Genomic DNA, 24,929 nt, shown 5'->3' with positions numbered 1-24,929 from the left:
AGTTAGTCAAGTACAAACTCTAAGACTATGTGCCATATTTCTAGAGAGAAGAGCGGCACCACCCCAGGAGGGATGAACACCATCTCTTTTCAACAGGTCAGGTCTGCCCCAAAAATTCTTCCAATTGTCTATAAAGCCTATGTTATTTTGCGGGCACCACTTAGACATCCAGCCATTGAGTGATGACAGTCTGCTATGAATCTCATCACCCCGGTAAGCAGGGAGCGGACCAGAGCATATTACAGTGTCTGACATCGTACTTGCAAGTTCACACACCTCTTTAACATTATTTTTGGTGATCTCCGACTGGCGAAGTCGAACATCATTAGCGCCAACGTGGATAACAATCTTACTGAATTTACGTTTAGCATTAGTCAGCACTTTTAAATTTGCCAAGATGTCAGGCGCTCTGGCTCCGGGTAAACAATGGACTATGGTGGCTGGTGTCTCTATTTTCACGTTCCGTACAATAGAGTCGCCAATAACTAGAGCACTTTCATCAGGTTTCTCAGTGGGTGCGTCACCGAGTGGGGAGAACCTGTTTGATGTTCTGATCGGAACGGAAGAGTGGTGTTTTGACCCGCGACTAGGCCGCCTCACTGTCACCCAGTTGCCCTGCTGCACGGGCTCAACCGAAACCGAACAATGTACAGGACTCCCTGAGCTAGTCGCATCCAAAGCAGTATCTACAGCCCTCACATTCTTACTATCCTCAACTAAAGTTTGGATGCGTGTCTCTAGTTCTAAAACCTTCTCTGTCAGCCTAACTATTTCCTACATTTATCACATGTGAATCCTCGCTGCTGACAGAGACAGATAAACTATACATGTGGCAAACAGTGCAAACAACAATAGCAGGAGAAGAAGCCATTACTCACCGTGATTGATGAATGATACCAACTTAACTTACCACTTACCACTGTTGTTTGATGAGCTCGTGAAAAACGGAGCGAGGAAAAAATAAAATAATAATAGGCGCGAATAGAAATGCAAATGGAACCGCGAGTGACAAGCTAACGGGCTAACAAGCTGCACTCGCGGTTTTTAAAGGAGAACGATCAAATTAGTTAGATTAGTTTGAAAGATAACACCAGAAATGTGGTGGGAATTAAGTTATATATTATCACTTTAGACAAAAGGGATTGAAAGTAAAGTAGAGATTCAATAAAAAGCGAAGGTACACGGAGCTACAAACACAAACCTCTCAGCAGCACAACAGACTGAAGCAATCGAACTCAGAGAAAGCCACACACCTGTCTATATAAGACCTTACAGCTCACAGTGCATGTCAGAGCAAATGAGAATCATGAGGTCAAAGGAACTGCCTGAAGAGCTCAGAGACAGAATTGTGGCAAGGCACAGATCTGGCCAAGGTTACAAAAAAATTTCTGCTGCACTTAAGGTTCCTAAGAGCACAGTGGCCTCCATAATCCTTAAATGGAATACGTTTGGGACGACCAGAACCCTTCCTAGAGCCTTGGTGAGAGAGGTAAAGAAGAACCCAAAGATCACTGTGGCTGAGCTCCAGAGATGCAGTCGGGAGATGGGAGAAAGTTGTAGAAAGTCAACCATCACTGCAGCCCTCCACCAGTCGGGGCTTTATGGCAGAGTGGCCCGACGGAAGTGCAAGACACATGAAAGCCCACATGGAGGACTCCAAGATGGTGAGAAATAAGATTCTCTGGTCTGATGAGACCAAGATAGAACTTTTTGGCCTTAATTCTAAGCGGTATGTGTGGAGAAAACCAGGCACTGCTCATCACCTGTCCAATACAGTCCCAACAGTGATGCATGGTGGTGGCAGCATCATGCTGTGGGGGTGTTTTTCAGCTGCAGGGACAGGACGACTGGTTGCAATCGAGGGAAAGATGAATGCGGCCAAGTACAGGGATATCCTGGACGAAAACCTTCTCCAGAGTGCTCAGGACCTCAGACTGGGCTGAAGGTTTACCTTCCAACAAGACAATGACCCTAAGCACACAGCTAAAATAACGAAGGAGTGGCTTCACAACAACTCCAAGACTGTTCTTGAATGGCCCAGCCAGAGCCCTGACTTAAACCCAATTGAGCATCTCTGGAGAGACCTACAAATGGCTGTCCACCAACGTTTACCATCCAACCTGACAGAACTGGAGAGGATCTGCAAGGAGGAATGGCAGAGGATCCCCAAATCCAGGTGTGAAAAACGTGTTGCATCTTTCCCAAAAAGACTCATGGATGTATTAGATCAAAAGGGTGCTTCTACTAAATACTGAGCAAAGGGTCTGAATACTTAGGACCATGTGATATTTCAGCTTTTCTTTTTTAATAAATCTGCAAAAATGTCAACAATTCTGTGTTTTTCTGTCAATATGGGGTGCTGTGTGTACGTTAATGAGGAAAAAAAATTAACTTAAATGATTTTAGCAAATGGCTGCAATATAACAAAGAGTGAAAAATTTAAGGGGGTCTGAATACTTTCCGTACCCACTGTATATATACACACATATATATATATATATATATATATATATATATACACTCATGCAGTATATATTTTAAAAATATTTACATCTACATTTATATTTATAGAATTTATATTATAAATAAATATTTAATATATAAACATAAAATTTTTCTGAAATATATACATGCATGTGTGTGTATTTATATATACATAAATATACACAGCACACATACATTCTGTAATGGGGCTGACGAGACGTGAGACGTGCGGATCCAAGTGCAAGCTTTAATTTACAGGCTTGGTAATAAATACAGGCAGGGTCGAGCAATGGCAAACAGGTATGGCAGAGACAAGACAAAGAGTAATCCTAGGGCAAGCGAAGGTCAACGATGGGCGAACAGTATCCAAAAGGGCAAGGCAGAGAGATAATCCAGGTACACAGGCTATGATCTAGGTAAGGGAATACACAGAGTCCGAACAGTGAGACAGGGGTAAATACAGGGAATACAGACTAGAAAATAACAAACGTTCGGTAAAGCAACTGACACTAGGGGAGTGAAAATGCAGGACAATACAGGAACTGAACAGAAACACGGAATGGCACGGAAAGGGTTAATCCAGGAAAACACGGGCTAGAATGCGAACACAGGAAAACAGGCAAGGCAATACTAGGGTAACTAACAAGGGCTCCGTAGAGTAGCTATCGCTAGGAGAGGGATATGTGCATACAATACTCGGCTGTGAGGGAAAGAAAGTCCAGGGTTTATATAAGGCATGTAATCAGTGTGCGCATAGGATCAGGTGTGCGTGTGATTAGTGCCATCAGCTGTGTGTGTGTCGTCAGTGCAATGAATGATGGGTAATGTAGTCCGTGGGTGTCGTGCAACAGTAGTGTAGTGCAACAGTCAATGTGGTGAGCGAGTGACCTCTGGTGGTGGGTGAACAGAAGTTCATAGGCCGGATACGTGACACATGTATTATGTAAACAAAAATAAAAACTTTTATTTTGGATGCGATTAATCGCGATTAATCTTTTGACTGCACTATTTTAGATATATATTGCATGATAATTTCCCTTTAACTTAATTATATCCTTCTTTTCATGTACAAGTTGGGCAAGAAGTAGCAGCTGTTAGACATGATGAAAAGTCACAGTAATTTCTAGTGAGTGGAGAACATTAGCCAAGACTGGTGTAAGACCCAAGTGTATGCTCTGGTCCGCTCCCTGCTTACCAGGGTGATGAGATTCATAGCAGACTGCTGTCACTCAATGGCTGGATGTCTAAGTGGTGCCAGCAGAATAACATAGGTTTCATAGACAATTGGACAAGTTTTTTTGGCAGACCTGACCTGTAAAAAAGAGATGGTCTTCACCCCTCCTTGGGGTGGTGCCGTCCTTCTCTCTAGAAATATGGCACATTGTCTTAGAGTTCATACTTGACTAACTGGGGCCCAGGTCAGGAAGCAGACAGACTGGCTAAAACGACCGTCTGCTAGCCGCCTCACATCACAGAAGTCAGTTAATTCTCAGCACATAGAGATTTCTTCACCTAGATATCACATTATAGAGACTGTGTCTGTTGCCTGAACTAGAATACAGAAAACGTCCAAACCAAATTAAGAGTAACAATTTAATTGATGTTCAACAAATAAAAAATATTTACAATACAGAGAAACAATTGATAAAACTTGGCTTACTGAATATCAGGTCCCTTTCTACAAAAGCACTTTTTGTAAACGATTTGATCAATGATCATAACCTAGATTTACTCTGTTTGACATAAACATGGCTAAAACCAGATGAATACATTACTTTAAATGAGTCTACACCCCAAGATTACTGTTATAAAAATGAGCCACGTCCTAAAGGTAAAGGGGGAGGTGTTGCTACAATTTATAACAGTATTCTCAGGCTTTAAGAATAACTCGTTTGAAGTTATGGTGCTACGTATAACATTTTCTAGAGAAACACGTGTTAGTGATAAATCCACTGTGATGTTTGTACTGGCTACTGTATACAGGCCACCAGGGCACCGTACAGACTTTATTAAAGAATTTAGAGTTAGTACTGGCTGCAGATAAAGTCTTAATTGTTGGCGATTTTAATATCCATGTCGATAATGAAAAAGATGCATTAGGATCTGTTACGAATCCGGTTCGTGTCCTTCCATCTGATTGCCACCAGAGGTCACCCTTCCATCATATTGACTCTCACACTACACAGACTGTTTCATATTACCTTGCACTACAATTCCCATCAGCCATTGCACTGACGACACACACAGCTGATTGCACTGATCACACTGATCACACACCCTACATAAACCATGGACTTCCTCTTCGCCGAGTATTGTATAGCGTATATCCTAGCGATAGCTACTCTACAGAGCCCACTTAGTTATCTTAGTCTTGCTGGTTTTCTCGTGTTTTGATTCTTGCCCTTGTTTCCTGGATTTACCCTTTGCCTTGCGGACTCTGTTTGCACCTCATTTGGATTATAGCTTGTGTATCTGGATTATCTCTCTGCCTTGCCCCGTTGGATATTGTTCACCGATCGTAGACCCACGCTTGACCTAGGATTACTATCTGTTTTATCTGTGGATACCTGTTTGCCGTTGTTCGACCCTGCTTGTATTCATGGCCATGTCTTTGAATAAAACCCTGCAGATGGATCTGCATGTCTCACGTCTCATTTTCCCCGTAACAGGATCAGCATTCATAGACATTCTGAACTCTATTGGGGTAAGACAACACGTTTCAGGACCTACTCATTGTCAAAATCACACTCTAGATTTAATACTGTCACATGGAATTGATATTAGTGGTGTTGAAATTCTGCAGCAAAGCGATGATATCTCAGATCATTATCTAAACTTGTGTAAACTCCATATAGCTAAAACTGTAAATTATACTCCTTGTTACAAGTATGGTAGAACCATCACTTTTACCACAAAAGACTGCTTTGTAAGTAACCTTCCTGATTTGTCTCAATTCCTCAGCATATCCAACAGCGCAGAAAAACTTAATGATGTAACAGAAACTAAGGACTCTCTCTTTTCTAGCACTTTAGATACAGTTGCTCCTTTAAGCTTAAGGAAGATCAAAGAAAACAGTCTGACTCCGTGGTATAATGAGCACACTCGCACTCTAAAGAGAGCAGCCCGGAAAATGGAGCGCAGCTGGAGGAAAACACAACTAGAGGTATTTCGTATAGCTTGGAGGGAAAGTACCCTATCCTACAGAAAAGCATTAAAAAAAAACGCTAGATCTGATTACTTTTTGCCTCTTATAGAAGAAAACAAACATAACCCCCGGTATTTATTCAATACAGTGGCTAAATTAATGAAAAATAAAGCATCAACAGGTGTTGGCATTTCCGAAGAGCACAGTAGTAATGACTTTATTAACTACTTTACTTCCAAGATCGATACTATCAGAGATAAAATTATAACCATGCAGCCGTCAGCTACACTATCACATCAGATAGTGCACTATAGATCCCCTGAGGAACAATTCCACTCATTCTCTACTATAGGAGAGGAAGAATTGTATAAACTTGTTAAATCATCTAAACCAACAGCATGTATGTTAGACCCTACTCCATCTAAACTACTAAAAGAGCTGCTTACAGAAGTCATAGATCCTGTTTTGGCTATTATTAATTCATCATTGTCATTAGGATATGTTCCCAAAACTCAATCTCAAATCTCCCTTTTCTGTCAAAGATACTAGAAAAGGTAATATCCTCACAATTATATTCCTTCTTAGAGAAAAATGGTATCTATGAGGAATTCCAGTCAGGATTTAGACCATGTCATAGTACTGAGACTGCTTCCATTAGAGCAACAAATGACCTGCTTCTATTATCTGATCATGGTTGTATCTCTTTATTAGTTCTACTGGATCTTAGCGCTGCGTTCGACACTGTCGACCACAACATTCTTTTGAATAGACTAGAACACTTTGTTGGCATTAGTGGAAGTGCCTTAGCATGGTGTAAATCGTACTTATCTGACCGCCATCAGTTTGTAGCATTGAATAAAAGCGGTATCATATTGATCACAATTGCAGTATGGAGTACCTCAAGGCTCAGTACTAGGGTACCGCTACTTTTCACGCTTTACATGTTACCCTTGGGAGATATTATCAGGAGACATGGTGTTAGCTTTCACTGTTATGCTGATGATACTCCACTCTATATTTCTTCGCGGCCTGGTGAAACACACCAAATTGAGAAACTAACGGAATGCATAGTCGACATAAAAAACTGGATGACGAGTAACAACTTACTGCTAAATTCGGAAAAAACAGAGGTGTTAAAAACCGGACCTAAAAACCCCACAGGTAATAACCTAGAAAACTATCTAACACTTGACGGCTGCTCTGTCAATTCTTCTTCATCAGTTAGGAACCTACAGTGGGGCAAAAAAGTATTTAGTCAGCCACCAATTGTGCAAGTTCCCCCACTTAAAAAGATGAGAGAGGCCTGTAATTTTCATCATAGGTATACCTCAACTTATTTGCAAATTATGGTGGAAAATAAGTATTTGGTCAATAACAAAATTTCATCTCAATACTTCGTTATATACCCTTTGTTGGCAATGACAGAGGTCAAACGTTTTCTGTAAGTCTTCAGAAGGTCTTCACAGTAGATATGGTGTTCTTTGGATGCAACTCGGCATTCTTTCTCCTCCAGACACGAAAAGTTGAGTTTTTACCAAAAAGTTCTATTTTGGTTTCATCTGACCATATGACATTCTCCCAATGCTCTTTAGCAAACTTCAGACGGGCCCAGACATGTACTGGCTTAAGCAGGGGGACACGTCCGGCACTGCAGGATTTGAGTCCCTGGCGGCGCAGTGTGTTATTTATGGTAGCCTTTGTTACTTTGGTCCCAGCTCTCTGCAGGTCATTCACTAGGTCCCCCCGTGTGGTTCTGGGATTTTTGCTCACAGTTCTTGTGATCATTTTGACCCCACGGGGTGAGATCTTGCGTGGAGCCCCAGATCGAGGGAGATTATCAGTGGTCTTGTATGTCTTCCATTTTCTAATAATTGCTCCCACAGTTGATTTCTTCACACCAAGCTGCTTACCTATTGCAGATTCAGTCTTTTTAGCCTGGTGCAGGTCTACAATTTTGTTTCTGGTGTCTTTTGACAGCTCTTTGATCTTGGCCATGGTGGAGTTTGGAGTTGGACTGTTTGAGGTTGTGGACAGGTGTCTTTTATACTGATAACGAGTTCAAACAGATGCCATTAATACAGGTAATGAGTGGAGGACAGAGGAGCCTCTTAAAGAAGTTACAGGTCTGTGAGAGCCAGAAATCTTGCTTGTTTGTAGATGACCAAATACTTATTTTACCGAGGAATTTACCAATTAATTCTTTAAAAATCCTACAATGTGATTTTCTGGATTTTTTTATTTTTTTTTCTCATTTTGTCTCTCATAGTTGAGGAATACCCATGATGAAAATTACAGGCCTCATCTTTTTAAATGGGAGAACTCGCACAATTGGTGGCTGACTAAATACTTTTTTGCCCCACTGTAGGTGTGCTGTTTGATAGCAATCTTTCATTTGAAAGTCATGTTTCTAGCATCTGTAAAACTGCTTTTTCCATCTCAAAAACCTATCTAAATTGCGACCTATGCTCACAATGTCAAATGCAGAAATGTTAATTCATGTGTTTATGACCTCAAGGTTAGACTATCGTAATGCTTTATTGGGTGGTTGTTCTGCATGCTTGATCAACAAACTACGGTTGGTCCAAAATACAGCAGCTAGAGTCCTTACTAGAACCAGGAAGTATGACCATATTAGCCCGGTTCTGTCATCACTGCACTGGCTCCCTATCAAACATCAGATAGATTTTAAAATCTTGTTAACTACTTATAAAGCCCTGAATGGCTTAGTTCCTCAGTACTTGAACGAGCTCTTATCACATTATAGTCCTCCACGTCCGCTGCATTCTCAAAACTCTGGCCATTTGATAATACCTAAAATATCAAAATCGACTGCAGGCGGCAGATCCTTTTCCTATTTAGCGCCCAAACTCTGGAACAATCTACCTAACTGTTATATCTTATCTGTTATATAACATGAATGATACGCTGAGACGGGTGCAGTGTCAACTCACTTCTTATTTACTGAGAACTCTGGAAAAACTCCTTTTTCTTCATTGATAACAAAACATACACACGGGAGGAATCTTGAGCGCCCTCTAGTGCGCTGAAACATTAAGTGCATACATTACATTTTCCTCCCCACTTAGTGTTGTTGTAATCATTTCAGTAACAATATTACACACACTTAAACATAGACAAAGATAGATATATTTCTTTTCCTTTATATATATATATCCCTGTGTCCATAGATATAGGTGCACATAGATTCGCCTGCATAATGCAACACTTCTAGTAACACCAAGATATAGAACAACTATAATTAAACACTAGAATCATTCAATGAACTGTGTTGTGCTTATTGTTTTAAATTAAACTCAGCACCATGACTGTTAACATGCAAACAACGAAATTGGTTTATACCACCAAGATAAGCCTTAAGGGCTAAACCGTACTGGACGCTTGATGGTACGTTCAGGATAGCGCTTAGTCTCTTTGGGTGGAGTGTGTAACACCACCTCAGTGTGCCTTGTGGACGAATCTTCAAGTTGTGCTGATTCAGTAGGAACTGGATCGAGACTAGAGTGTACTGTCTCTCCTGACATAGGGCAGTCCCCCAAATCTGTCAGATTCCCTCCAGGGACATCAAGGGTCTCTGGACCAATCTCAACTCCATTGTCACAATCATCCTGATGTGCCAGAATCTGATCAACATGACGCCTCCAGTGAACTGAAAGTCCCACATCGACAGTATATGATACTGGGCCTGTCTTTGCTGACACCACACCAGGCATCCACTTCTTTCCTCTCCGGTAATCCCGAACTAATACCCTGTCACCCACTGCAAATGTTCTGTCTTTAGCGTGCACTTGACGTCGCTGGCACAGTTTACCTTGAGCTTTTTCAACCACAGAGGCAACATTCGGTTTCAACAGATCAAAGCGAGATCGCAATCTACGATGTAGAAACAACATAGCAGGTGACTCCTTTGTGGTGGCGTGCGGGTGTTTCGCACGCCAGTAGAAAGGTGTCCAACCTTTGTTGAATGGAAGTTGATCCTTTTGAACAACGTAAAGCCCTCTTTACTGTCTGAACCATGCGTTCCGCCAAGCCATTCGTAGCTGGGTGAAAAGGTGCAGAACGTGTGTGTCACTCCATTGGCCTTGAGAAATGTCTGGAACTCCTCGGAGGTGAACTGAGGTCCGTTATCACTAACCAGAACTTCTGGGAGTCCATAATGACTAAACCGTGTCCTCAGCACCTGAATGGTCTTAGATGTAGTTGAATCCATCACACACACTTCGGGCCACTTGGAGTGAGCATCCACTACTACCAGATACATGTGTCCTTCCAATGGGCCTGCGAAGTCCACATGTATGCGTTGCCTCGGGGCTTCTGGCCATTTCCACGGGTGCAAGGGTGAGGGTCCAGGAGCTTTTAGTGTCTGTTGGCAGGACTGACAGTTCTTTGACAACTGCTCGACTTGAGCATCAATACCTGGCCACCAGACATAACTACGTGCAACTGCCTTCATCCTGACAACACCCGGATGTCCTGTATGTAGTTCTGCCAGCACCCTGGATCTCATCTTAGGAGGGATAACCACTCTCCAACCCCACATGATGCAACCTTGTTGGGTAGTCAACTCATCCTTCCTGTTCACATATGGGGTGAGCATGTTATTCACATTTGTGACAGTTGGAAAATGTCCAGTTGCCACCATCTCCATTACTTGTGACAGGATGGAGTCAGCCCTTGTCTCCTTACAGACATCTGCACACAACACTGGTAGGGAATCCAGCTGTTTTACTTGAAGTAACTCCACAGTATCCAGCTTAACTTGGGATGCAGTTGGCAGGGGTAATCGTGATAACCCATCCGCATTGCAGTGGTGTGCACCATCTCTGTACTGAATGTCGTAATCATAGGCTGCCAACAACAAAGCCCAGCGTTGCAACCGAGCCGCAGCCATGGATGGAATGGCTTTTGTTGGACTGAAGATGGTCGTAAGCGGACGGTGATCTGTGAGCAATGTAAACTTCCGCCCGTACAGGTATTGGTAAAATTTACCATACTCCAAAAACAATACCAAGTGCCTCTCTTTCAATTTGAGCATAATTTTGCTCTGCTTTGCTCAGTGTTCTTGAGGCAAAGGCAATCGGTTTTTCCTGTCCCTCTGGAAGGACGTGTGAGATGACGGCACCAACACCGTACGGTGATGCATCGCAGGCCAGTCTGATTGGTAACTGTGGATTGTAATGTGTCAAGACACTCTGTGACAGTCGACAAGGCTAAAAACTTGTTAAAGCATCGTCACACTCCTTAGACCACAGCCACTGTTTTCCCTTGCACAGCAGAGCATTGAGAGGGGCTAACACTGACGCCAGATTAGGGATAAATCGACTGTAATAATTTAAAAGTCCCAGAAATGAACGAAGTTGTGTGACGTCCTTTGGTGCAGGTGCATCCATGATTGCCCTGACCTTTTCAGGTGATTTATGAAGACCCTGAGCATCAATGATATGCCCCAAGTACTCCAGCGAATCTTTAAAGAACTCACACTTCTCACGCTGGACACATAACCCAAATTCATCCAGACGACTGAGGACTGCGTCCACATTTTTAAGATGTTGCTCATCATCTGACCCAGTCACTAATATATCGTCTAGGTAGCAGTGTACGTTAGGGAGGCCTTGTAAAATCTGATCCATTGCCCTTTGGAAAATTGCTGGTGCCCATGCAATCCCAAAAGGCAACCGATTGTAACAGAACAGCCCCTTTGATGTGGTGATTGTGAGGCACTTACGTGAGTTTTCCTTCACAGGAACTTGTAGGTATGCATTAGAAAGATCTAATTTAGTGAAGCGCTGGCCCCCTGCTAATGATGCGAATAAATCCTCTATTCGTGGGATTGGGTAGTGCTCAACACAAAGGGCAGGATTCACTGTTACCTTAAAATCTCCACAAATCCTCACATCCCCATTCCTTTTTACAACTGGCACAATCGGTGTGGCCCAATCGCTGCATGTGACAGGGGAGATGACCCCCAGCTCCAATAATCGATTTATCTCAGCCTCAACTTTTGGCTTCAAAGCATAGGGGACATTGCGCGCTTGGCAAAATCGTGGCTGGGACTGCGGCTTTAGTAACACTGTGGCTTCGATACCTTTTAACAAGCCCAATCCTTTCCTGAAAACATTTTTGTGCTTTGATAGCACTTTCTCAAGTGCATCCTTTTTCACACTCTTAATTTCACGCCAGTTCAGCCTGATTTTCTTGAGCCACTCTCTGCCGAATAGAGGTGGGGCGCTTCCTTCCACGACATAAAGTGGTAATTTCGCTTTTTGTTTGTTCATTTTCACTTTAACTTCGATGACCCCTACTGGAGACACCACTTCTCCTGTATATGTTTTCAGGATCACATCGGTTGTGTACAGCGGTTTATGAGCTAATTGTGCGTTGTAAAGTTCTCTTGAAATTAGAGAGACAGCCGCTCCAGTGTCTAATTCCATTTCCATAATTTCTCCTTCTACTTTTGGTTTAAGACAAATGTGTGACAATTCCTCTTTCTTAGTCATCACATGAAGTGCAAGCTCTGTATCCGTAGTGTCATCACTTGATGAATCTTTCACATCCATCTGATGCACTTTCTTTCTCTGTTGGACATTTTTCCTCCACTTTGACTTTACCTTTACATTTTCCATCGTGTGTTTCCCTTTAATTCTACACACTCTGGAAATGTGGCCTTTTTTAGCACAGTTGTGGCACTGTTGGTCTTTGAAATAGCAATCTCTCTCATTGTGGTTCGTCCTTCCACAACGGTAGCACTTGTTTCCCCCTTTTTCTTGCAAGGACAATGCATGCACTTTCAAAGAACCACTTAACTGTTGAGATTCTCTTGTGGCCGTTTCCATAGACACTGCAATCTCCACTGCCTTTTGGAACGTGAGCGCCGCTTCCGTGAGTAGCCGTTTCTGTATGGACTCCGTTTTCAACCCGCACACAAAACGATCGCAAGCGCATCTTGTAAATGTGTCCCAAACTCGCAGTGTTCACTCAGCTTTTTCAGGACTGCGACATACTGTGCTACTGTCTCCGTCTCGTGCTGACTGCGGCCATGAAACCTAAATCGTTCTGCAATCACGATCGGTTTCGGAGAAAAATGTTCTTTCAAAACCGCGACAATGTCATTGTATGATTTCGCACCCGGTTTCTCCGGGGCAACTAAACTCCGCAGCAGTCCGTATGTAGATGAGCCCATTACACTCAACAACACCGCGACTTGTTTCTCTTCCGAAATGTCATTTGCAGAAACAAATTGTTCAAACCTTTCGATGTAGGTAGCCCACTGTTCGGCTGACTCATCAAAGGAATCCATATGACCGATAAACACAGCCATTTCGTCAGGTGTTGTTCCACAAATTCACTACAGTCATGCAATCCAATGTTTTCAGCAGTCGGTCCTTCACTTCACACTCAGGCGTTCGAAAAAAAAACAATCCTCGTCGCCAATATGTTATATCTTATCTGTTATATAACATCAATGATACGCTGAGACGGGAGCAGTGTCAACTCACTTCTTATTTACTGAGAACTCTGGAAAAACTCCTTTTTCTTCATTGATAACAAAACATACACATGGGAGGAATCTTGAGCGCCCTCTAGTGCGCTGAAACATTAAGTGCATACATTACACTAACACTGTTTGGGACCTAGCTTACACATAACACACTTATACGCTTCTATTATTCAAATCCGTTAAAGGATTGTTAGGCTGCATTAATTAGATCAACCGGAACCGGGAACACTCCCCATAACACATGATGTACTCGTTACATCATAAGAAGAATGGCATCTACGCTAATATTTGTCTGTTTCTTTCTTATTCTGTTTCTTAGTCCGTATCCAATAAGATGGTGGATCAGCGCTGGGAGATGATGTCTACAGCCCTGATCGTCAGCGGAGACCAGGACACCTAGATGAGCCCCAAAGACATATCCCCAGTGAAGACCTCGACTAAAATACAATAAAACTAACTAAATAACTAAAAATATAATAAATAAATAAATATATATATATATATATATATATAATAAAAAACCTAAATACATAATACTATTATTGTTAGAGACTGAAACAATATAAAAATAGAAATGTAATACATTTATACATTTAAAAAAAAAACAATATACAAATATAAAAATTAATAAATACATTATTTTTTAGGGTTTTTAAAATTATTTTTTAAATAATAAATTAAGCCCTTTACACAATCTGACATTGCTGCAGTTGGAATTGAACTGCAGGTTTCGTCTGGCCAGAGTAGAACTGGCCTCCCGACTGAGCCTGGTTTCTCCTAAGGTATTTTTTTTTTTTTTTTCTCCATTCTGTCACAGAGGGAGTTTTGGTTCCTTGCCACTGTCACCTCTGGCTTGCTCAGTTGGAGACACTTAATTTCTAGCAATTATCATCGATTTGATTGCACAGATACCATTTAAACTAAACTGAGCTAGACAATGACATCTCTGAATTCAATAATGAAATACCTTTAACTGAAAATTGTGTTCAATCTTATCATACATTACTGACACTCTATCCTCCAATTTGATACTGTTAAGTGCTTTGACACAATCTGTATTGTTAAAAGTGTTATGCAAATAAGTGACTTGACTTGACTTAAAGCCTGCCCTCTGAGAATATTGCTATAAATTGTAGCAACACCTCCCCCTTTGCCTTTTGGACACGTTTCATTTTTATAACAGTAATCTTGGGGGGTAGACTCATTTAAAACTTCAAATAGACTGATCTGTTTCAATTGTTAGGCAAGGAAGATGATCAGATCTCGATCCTTCTGTGATCATATGAAACCAGACCAGGATCTTGACTTTTTTGAATATTGCAAGACTGGGGTGAAGGTCTGCAGTAACCTTGCTGCTCTTGTATGTAACTGAATTTACATGGATGCATTATTGACAATGAGTTATGGAAAAAAAAAAAAAAAATTTTTATTGGGACTGATCATCCTATCCTGGTCATTATCAACCGCATTAATGGTAACAATACCAATAAAACTAACTAAAATGTAACTCCTGCTCATAAGCCACTGAATGATATAGGCATTAGCTCAAAATTACACCCAGGGTGGCCTTTAAAAATGTTTGCATTTTACACAGACGATCTTTAAAAACAGGGTGACACCTAATCTGTCATTGCTGTTACCCAAATGTCAAAACCTGTTAACCTGAAAAGTACAATTTCAAACTAATTTGCTAATTTCTAGCTAATAGTCAAGTTCACAAAAGCACATGTTGTACACTTTTTTTTTTTTTTTTTTAAAAAAAAAAAAAAAAAGGACTTTTCTTGTAGATATTGATTATATTAAATGTAATAAATAATTGTTTAACCCCTTAACTGTCACTCACAGTTTTGAACATAGACATTATAGTGCATTATCAAAACTTACATTTTTATAATTCATGAATGAAAACCTTTTTTAACATGATTTTGATGTACCATTTCCATGCTCTTTACACTACTTTATTGTAGTGTGGCATTATGGGATTGCGCGCGCATCGTTCAAATCTGAAATCCAGTCGACTGGAGCAGTGCCAAAACGATTGAAGATTAGAGGCTTTATTCATAATTCCTGATAAATTCACTTAATTTTACTTACGAAATATATCCTTTTATATTTATTTAAGTTAATGTATAAGTGATATCATGTCACAATAGCCTGCTATCACACATTTAGACAAGCGGCCTTGGTATGTGCAGTAAGATGGAAATTGCTATCATAGCATAGTTAGGCTAAATGCTGCATTTTTCTCATTTTGGCAGTTTAATTTTCTTATTGAGAGCATTTAAAGTAGTGTTTACCCAACTTTTAACGTAATGCCCAGTGAGAACGATTGTCATAGGAACTACTATCTGTCGAAATAACTGACCAACAGCAAAATATGTGAAATTTAATTTGTATATGTTTTTAACTGTCCCATACTGACGTGGCATCTTACTATAATTAGAAACAACATGTAAATGAGAAATTGTGTCTATTGCCACTGTAGTTGTACTCGACATTAAAGCTTGTCTGGGGCAATTTTTTATGGGATGATTTTAGTCTCAATATGATTAATAAATGCACACTCAATTATCCATGTACTAGATAAATGTTGTGAATGTATTTTACTAACCACAAACAAATGTCATTTAATTTGAATCTGTGGAATTCGGGATTGAATGATTGTGCAGCGATTTGTACAAATAGAAACATGTTTGCGAATACACATGTTCTGCATTAATAAATCAAAAATTGCTCATGCAAAAATGAATCCGTGCATTTGTGGATCAGAAGACACGCGTGCATTTATTGACATCTTGTTCGAATCGATCGCGTTTGGTTCATTTGGATTTTGAGACTTCCTTTTCGCAGTTTATAGCATTCCACCCACCCACACACACACACACACAACTAACGAACAAGCCAGGGTTATCATTAACGTCAACACGATTCATAAATGTGTGTCACTATACAATGAAACAAATGCTTTTCAACCGGTGTCTGTAGAATTAAGAATTACATAAATGTGCAGCAATTTGTAAGTTTTTGTATTTGTGAGTATTAATGTTCTACTTTGTATTAAAGTGTGACAATTTCCGCGTGAAAAAATGAATCCATGCATTTCTGGATCAGGCGACACGCAGGCATTTATTGATTCCTTGTTTGAGTCGATCCTGTTCGGTTCATTTGGATTTTGAGACTTGCTTTCCCGCAGTTTTCAGCACTGATGATCCACACGCAACTGAAAGGCAAGGCCGGCAGTTACCACTAGATGGCAGTCGCAGAATTACCGTGCTGGTAGTCTTCAAATTCATCTAGTTAAAAAATAATAATAATATTAATTTGAATCAAGCTAATTGTGTACTGAAGTATCATTTGTCTTTTTCGATTACTTTATTTACACGGAAAATATAAGTCTAGTCACTTGGCTTACGCACCCTCCCCCCACGATCGGAGTCGAATTTAGTTTTGGAATCGATTCGATTATAGGATACACACTGACTTAACATCATGGCGGGACAACCTGTGCCAACGACTGCAACTGCTGTAAGTAATATTTTATTAACATTCAGTGTTGTTGTTGTTCCATTGAGGGTCGCAGTACTACTGTACATAGGCCTACTGTAGTAGAGAATGCAGCCTAATTTAAATTGATGACGAATTTTCGACACATTCGATGAAAGAAAATAGGCCTAACTGTTATGTGTAGTAAGAGCAGGAAAAGAAAAGTGATTTGGCAATAACTAACATAACAATTTTAGACCTTAACACGTCTTTAAACTTGGCTCAGGTTAAATACTGAAGTGCATTGTGGTATATTTCTGTGTTCAATTGTTAATTACATATACCATTTTATTTTATAGAACACTGTAGAGAGTATGGCTCAGGCCCTAGTCACAGCCATCTCCAGGGAGTTGTCTACAGGTCACACTCAAAACACAGGTTCTGCACCTGTCAGGCCTCCTCAATGTGCCTCTAGCAACACCTTTACTCCCTTCATTACTCCCTCTACTCCCTCTACCAGCACTGATGCATCTGCCAGAGTCAACCAGGCTTTAAAGAGGTAGAATTAATTATAACAAATTATTTAATTTAAAATATTTAGTAAATTTGACAAAAGTTTTATATTATACTTTAATTATAATGCAATAACTACTCATTTTCTGAACTCAATGCCACTTGTGAATGCCACTTCATACTTTTGAATGCTATTATTTACTTGCATTTTCTCAGACGGTTTCCAAATATGTTTGGTGCTAAATCTGACGCAAAGAGAGGCAAAGGTCGGATTAGCAGAACAGTGCACAGATCTCACAGTCTGTGTTCTACCTTCACCGACAACCCTAACACCGAAGCCTACAGTAGAATTGATACTGGCTCAGGCAGGGTTAGGGAAAAAAGTGGTGACAATAGCAGAGGACTGCAAACACATGGATGTAAGTGCTTATATGTCTGATGATTTGGTATATTTGAATGCTTTTTGTATTCAAAAAGCTATATGCAATGTTGTTAAAAATTCTATTACCTGGTGTACATTTGAAATCTTATGTTTGACTTTTCATGAATTATCCATTTATAGATGGTAACAATTATGGAGGAAGAGTTCCCCAAACTTCAACCACTACAAGGACGGTGGATGTTTTATAAAGCAACCGGTAAATATGGGGATTTCGAGCTAGTTTGAAGAGCTCAGTTAACTAAAGATTATCTGTCAATTAGGATCAATTCATTACATGCATACAATTTGTTGCAGGAGGAAGTGGCCAGAGAAGAATGACTCTTATCTCCATGGACACAGAGGGTTACTCTGGTCGGCAAATTCGGTCTGTCTCGAACAGTGGCAAAAATGTCCTTTTTTTAGTGCCCCTTCAGGAGGAGATGGACACTCAGCCTCTTCCCTACAATTCAGCCGAATTTGCAAAGATGCCAAAGGTTCCCTGTGTCACCTGCAACACCACCATGCCACTGCAAATGTTGGCTTTGCATGCAGAGGAGTGCAAACTAAATTCCAATGTGAGTTGTGTACACATTTGCACCAATTGTGAGTTTTGTATAGCCATATTTGCACAGCAGCAAAATACAGTTTTTACCTACGTTACACACACAATTACATTATTTAAATAAATGTCTTTGATCCACAATGACTGTATGTGTACATGTCGTAAAACATGTTCACACCAATGGCAATAACTTTAACCCCCTGGGGTCGACAAACGCGTATACGCGTTTTGAGGCAGATTTTCCTGATAAGGCCGAAATGAGCTTGAATTACTCTGCCATTTTTGATCGTACAGATAAAAGCAATACACCATTCGAATCTGTAAGGGGTCTACTTTTATTTGTATACACTCATAATAACTAAACTTTGTGCTTTTGAAGAATAAAGAAAACAAACAGGGTGCGCTCTGTCTTCTCCGTCTCCGTGAACTGTTTTTAGAAACGCGTCTCTAAAATGAACTGTAACTCAGCAAATACTTCACACAGAGACATGAGAAATATATCTATAGAAAGCTTGAAGTGTCTACTTTGAAATGAAGCAAGTCTTATCGAAAACAAACATTCTGTGATGAAGTAATCCGTATGAAATCAACACGATGTTCATTCTGTCCCGTCTGACTCATTATCTCTAATGTGATGTTCATATGTAAATAGCCACGTGGTAAGTGAGCGCGTGCAAACGCCCAACAACACAAACAAAGAGGAGGTCCTTCATCGCGGCTACTGTTCGTTTCTGGAAGACGCGCTGAGTAAAAGCAGGATTTCCCTCGAAAGAAGAACACTATTTCATCCAGCAGAGGAGATGAGTAAGTAATGTTTCTTTTTTTACATTAGTTACAATGTTTATTATTAATACTCTGTTCACAAATAGATTTTAATAGCGTGCTAAACAATAATAATTAGTTTCTCAGATATAAAATATCATTTTTTATAGTACAAAGTACATCCTTTTATTGTACAAAGCATGCTTGAGTCTGTGGCTACAGAATCATATCATACATACTAGACTATATGACTACAAAATCATAGTTGGGTTTTTCCCAAACTATAATTCCTGACTACAATGTTTGAAATCGTGTAAAACATTTTGAATATGATTCACTGTATTTAAATTTCTTACGGCGTGATGTTTTCATGCTCTATATCAAACAATAAAAGTAATATGAGTGTACACTGTAACATGATGAATGCTATGAGTCTAAGTATGTTTAGTACATGTTTATTATTAATAGCCTACTCTGTTCAGAAATAGATTTTAATAACGTGCTGTAGAACCTGGTCGAAAAGAACGCACACACATGTGTAACTTAAGTCACATTCCACTATTACTAATCTAACTTCATCAGCTCGTAAAATGAGCAAATGACCAACACAACACTAGCGTCCGGCCATACTCCCCTTTTCACCTCGAGACTCGTAAAACATGATAAGGTGAGGATGAAGGCCCGCCACATCTGTTCGGAGTTTAACAACCCATAATTACTCCTTTGGAGAAGCTCCAGAACCGAGCGTTCGCGATACGGCGACCCCGCTAACATAAAATACCTTTCCGATAAACAAAATCTGACTGACTTACGACTTCGTCTCAGCAAAGAAGATCACCAGAGACAGCAACGTGAGACTCCTCATGACCTCACGACCTCAGCTCTGGTTTCCTGCCTTCCAAAGGAATGTGCCTTTCTCTTCTTCTTTCCAAAAGGGAAAGAACACCCAACATTGTATGAACAAAGGATCTTCCAGACAGGACTTCTGCTATTAAAAGCAATATACTCAAGAGACGATATTTGTATATGAATGTGGTATTTTGTTTCATATATCTGACTGTAGTTATCAGAACTCAGTATATTTTAATCTGTGACTTAAACCATTTGGTAGGTAAAATTATAGGTATTCAATATATAATTATCTCATGTTTGGTATTAAATTTCACGCTATGAGGAGTCCAGTATGATAGCTAGCTAATAAGTTTGCATTGAAGCATAGGCAAAGCTAGTAGCATTGGAAGCTAGCGATGAGCACGTAGCATTCGGGAGCCTGTAGGTTTGAATGCAGTGTGTTGCAATGTTGATGTGACTTAACGTTTACAGCTGTATGCTAAGCTTTGCATATAATTTATATCTCTCTTTCACTTTCCTACCTGTTATTGCTCGCCACCCCTTTAAAATAACTTTAACAAATACAAACTTAGTAGAACCCTCTCGTTGCACTGCGGTTAATTATCATAGGAAATTAGTAGCGGTCTCACCTGTGGTTCAATAAACATTTGTGTAAAAGTTTTTTACGGGTATCAGTTTGATAACGGAGTGTATTAGGAAGTAATTATGGGATGTGGCCTCATTACTTTGATAATACAGTGATTAAATAAATTATGAACTGTCCGTATGATTTTTAACGATATCAGTTGATGCGTGCTTGGTCAAGCATTTGAAATTTTTAATTGAATGTCAGAATTAATTACAAAGTTGAAATTGGTCTCATTTCATTAAATAATTTCAGCTCTGTTCCCACCTAGCAACGTAGTCACGGATTAAGTTAATCGTGGGGCTTTGATAATTTGATAATGACATTAAGAACTTAATCATTGACTGTCAAAGTACTTAATTCTTTGGCCTGAAAATTTTTAATTTTCTTTAGAAGTAATTAGGATTGTACAGATTAAATTGTTCCTGTGACCTTCATGAAACAAGGAAGTGTTAATAACTTGTTATAGGGACCCAAATTCAATTCAAGATTGGTAATTTGATTTCATAATCAATCCCAAATTTGAAAGTTTAATTTCATTTCATTAAATAATTTCAGTTATTGCTCCCACATAGACTGATTAACATAATTATAAGTGCTTTTTTTTAATTTGATGAATTATAAATTGTTCTTATGAAGTGGTAAGGGCATCAGTGAATGCTCTAAATCTACAATCATTGGGAAACCGAGATTGATAATTTAATTTCATAATTAATTACGAGTCTGAAAACTCTAATTCAATTTAAATAATTAATTACAGTTTCTGTTTCCAGATTAATGAAATGTCAATTGCTCTGATAATTTGAATGACAACCATCCTGGGATTTTAATAATCAATTATCATTATTGCTCTGAAATTTTTAATTTCCTCAAATTCTGAATTGGGCTTCCCTATTTCAATGATACATTAGTGAACAATTTTAATCCTAATCATCCTACCTGTTTTAATGATAATATCATTAGAATATAATTAGAAAACCACAATTTCTAATTTGAAACTCTAAATTAATTCGCAGTCAAGTTCGGGTCCTACTTGATTAGCCTAATTTTCGTTCCCTCAAATTTTTATTAACTCAGCTAAAACTTTATGGGTTACGCGTGGTTTAAGCTTAATAATAGATAGTGCTCCACCTAGTGTTTGGCTGGTGAAGTGACATTGCCTCTGTGGTAGGCCCGGCCGTGGGATTCCGCTGGACAATCTAACTTCCCATCAAACCTAGGACATAAGAGCCTTAACCTCCCAATTAAGCAAAACCCCAAAAGGAAATTAGAGTTTCCTCAAAATTTAGGACAGTTGGTTTTAGCCTATTAAAACAGCAAAACCAACCCCCTAAGGGTATCAAGCCGACAGCGCCACCACGCTGATACGCTTGTCACTAATCCGAAAATTGGGAGCAACTCACTCTTTTCCCTCTTATCTGGTCTCCTTGCTACTATCTTCTAATGTGATTATTGCTACTGTTTGCTGAGATTGTGCCTGTGGGATTGTCACAAACGGAGGACCTCAAACCCTTGAACAGGTATTTGTGGAACTTGAGACGACATTTCAAAACTGTTTTCCATTTAATGTCCCCTCTGTGAAATCTTACCCTGCCAGGCTAAACAGATCACCTAGACGATAGACGTCGAAAACCTTAAGCGTTGTGATGTCAATCTGATATTAAGGGACCAGTGCTGTCATTGTTATTGTTTTCCTTCACTCGGAGAAAATTAATAGCAATCACAGACTTACAAAAAAATAAAAATCCCCATTTACAATCCTCTGACTAGAAGCACCCTTCTAAATCAGACTTAACAAAAAAAAAAACAACAAGAGAAAATTCTGACAACAGAAAGAAGTATTTTGTTTTTGGTTATTTTGTTTTGACTTTCCCTTACAGGAAAAAGGGAAGCATCCAAGTATAACCCTGTTCCTTGCTCTGTTAGTGTTCTTCTTTCCTTTCTCTGTTCTTTAGCTGTGTGACCTGTGTGTGTGTGTGTGCGTTCAGTTTTCCCCCACAGAGGCTACAAATTAGAAGCACGCCCCCAGAGGACCACAGTCACAGAGAACCACACTCAACATTAGCATAACACTTTACATTGCACTCTTACACCCCTGTTTGCTTTGTTGGTTTGGTTTGTTTTGTTTTGTCTGTTTTGTTTTTCCCTTCAAGGTCTGTGTCAGTCGCGGTTCGAGATCACCCTCATTTCGCCAAAACATGTCTCGCACAACCGAACATGTTGGCCACTGGGAAGACCTGGAAACATGGCTCAGTGTGGCGACAGACAGCCTCCTCCCTAAGGCTGCTGAAACACTCAAAACCCAGACACAGAACCAGCTGGACGACAACATAACAAGCCTCATGGCACAAGACCCAAGTCAAAGCTACAATCACAAAGAATTAGCCAAGATCACCGGCTCCTTAAGTCATACACTCATCGCCACCCTCAAATTGAGCGACAAGCACGCTGCACAGCTCCAGCAGGAGTTAACACGCGCACAACGACGCATTGAGCAGCTGGAACTGGAAGCTCAGGAACGACGGGAAAGGCCGGATGAGGTGGAACAAGGCGCTGAGGAGGAGATCAATGAGCTAAAAGAAACCCTAGTAGCTAACACCCAAGAAATGGAACAGGTCAAGGCAGACTACGCTGATCGTTGTAACAAGCTACAGTATGCAGAACAGCTACTGGGAAAAGCAAGGGCTGACTTCAGGGATAAAAACAACAGAATCAAAGCCCTTGAAACTCACCTGGATGAGTCAAGAAACGAGATCAGCCGCCTAATACAGCAGCTTGACGACCTCAAAGAGGAATCCGACAGTTTCCAAGAGGAACTCAAGCACGCTTACGAACTGCGCCGTGAGCCGTCGAGGACACGACGTGCACCGACCTCACCCCTGCCGAGCAGGACCAGGTCACCTGTTCCTGGAGTGACACGTGAGCAAAAGGTTGAGGGGGTGGTGTTGAAACATTCACCAGCTCCCTTTTGAAGAACTTCATGTCACAGCAAGGCCAAAAGAACCTGCCGCAACCAGCCGCAGATCGTCGCATGGCTTGGACCTGAAAGACCTTGACAAGCTCTCCAGAAACATTGGCAAGTTCACCCCCAGCGTGCCAAATAGCCAAAATGTCCAAGCTTACCTCCAAGATATCGATTTCCATCTGGAAATGCGACCTAACGTTACGGACAAAGATAGACTCTATTTACTCCGAACGACATCCAGTCCTGAAGTTCGCTGCTTCCTGGACAGGCAGCCCGCTCACATAAAGACTGACTACCAAATGCTCCGAGAAGCCCTCATTAAAGAGTTTTCCGATCCTGACTCGAACAAGGCTTAGTGGCTGCCCTGGAGACAAGACAAGGACGTCACGAACCTCCTCAAGCCTACTACAGCCGACTCAGACGAGCATACTTCGGAACTCGCAATGAACCTGACATGGAAGATGATTTGAACTTCAAAACTCTCTTCCTGAGAAACCTCCATCCCGGAGTAAGCCACCATCTTGGCGTTCTTGCATGTCCACGAACAATGAATGCTCAGCAGTTGCGAGAATTGGCACAGAAGGCCTCACGGCAAACAAAAGATGGCCTCAGAAAAGGGCTCCAAAATCCAGCAGTTCTTGACTTCCACACTCAAAGTCAAGGGCTGGCTCTAGAGGGCACCCAACGCCAAGACTCTGCCAAGCCGCCACCCAGAGAGTGGAATGCACCTCGTCCAACAAAGAACGAGACTCCCACGCTGGTACCCGATCTAAACAGAGGTACGAACGCTGGGATGGAACTCGTGGACGCCAACGCCGCCGGACGGAACTGGGAGAAGTCATGGGACCAAGCAAGGCCTCAGGAGAATCAATGGGAGAGATCGTGGGACCAGCCAAGCTCATCTGGAAACTCAAGTGGAAAAAGCTCAAGGAATCGACGAAAGAAGTCACAAAGATCCCAAGCTGACCGAGCTCAAACTGAATCCACACAAGAACAAAAGACACCACCGTGTTTCGATTCACAAGAGTTCATGAAAATGATGATGCAGGAGTTCTTCCAACGAAAGGAGGAGGATCGGAAGTGGGAAAAGAAAGAGAAACCAGAGTCAGCCTGACTAGCGGCCGGAGGAGAAGGCAGCGACCAGCTGACCAACCAGATCGCAGCAGCGTCCAACAAACACCTGCTGACGAATCCCATCAAGTTCCTGAAAGTGCTGTCTTGGTGGTCTGCCACCTCCGACGAACATAACACCAATCCTGACATCCTAACAATCTCCTCCCACACTCCAGTCCCTCAGCTCCTAGGCGATCTCATTGAGAAAGGTATAGCAAAAAAGTTTTACCTATCCATCATCATCGAACGACACATCAAGGTCGAAGCCCTTCTGGACACGGGGGCCGACATTACTCTAATGTCTGCTGAACTCCTCCAGGAAGTCCAAGAAGGAGCAAAGAGGACTAACAGAACCCTCAAACTACAAAGGTGTGAGCTGAACCTCCAGGCGTACTCCCACACGGGTCTACGACTGAAACATGTGGCTCCAATCCACCTGACAGTGGGATCAATGGATCTCATTCATCCAATATATGTCTCCCCACTCA

The 24,929-nt window shown here is 40.9% G+C and overlaps 1 long non-coding RNA gene and 2 pseudogenes across 1 annotated transcript; 2 read left to right on the top strand and 1 right to left on the bottom strand.

Annotated features, from left to right (window-relative positions):
* Positions 1 to 8,996: 8,996 nt before the first annotated feature.
* LOC131544455 (uncharacterized protein K02A2.6-like) lies at positions 8,997 to 13,022 on the bottom strand (annotated as a pseudogene).
* A 4,426-nt stretch (positions 13,023 to 17,448) lies between these two features.
* Positions 17,449 to 17,999, top strand: LOC131543602 (uncharacterized). Its single transcript, XR_009271943.1, has 3 exons — positions 17,449 to 17,560; positions 17,704 to 17,779; positions 17,878 to 17,999. It is a non-coding gene; the product is annotated as an uncharacterized LOC131543602 (long non-coding RNA).
* A 4,562-nt stretch (positions 18,000 to 22,561) lies between these two features.
* LOC131543409 (uncharacterized) lies at positions 22,562 to 24,442 on the top strand (annotated as a pseudogene).
* Positions 24,443 to 24,929: the final 487 nt, after the last annotated feature.

This window comes from Onychostoma macrolepis, chromosome 07 (assembly GCF_012432095.1).
Source record: "Onychostoma macrolepis isolate SWU-2019 chromosome 07, ASM1243209v1, whole genome shotgun sequence".
NCBI lineage: Eukaryota > Metazoa > Chordata > Actinopteri > Cypriniformes > Cyprinidae > Onychostoma > Onychostoma macrolepis.
This window is presented reverse-complemented; position numbering and strand designations above follow the sequence as displayed.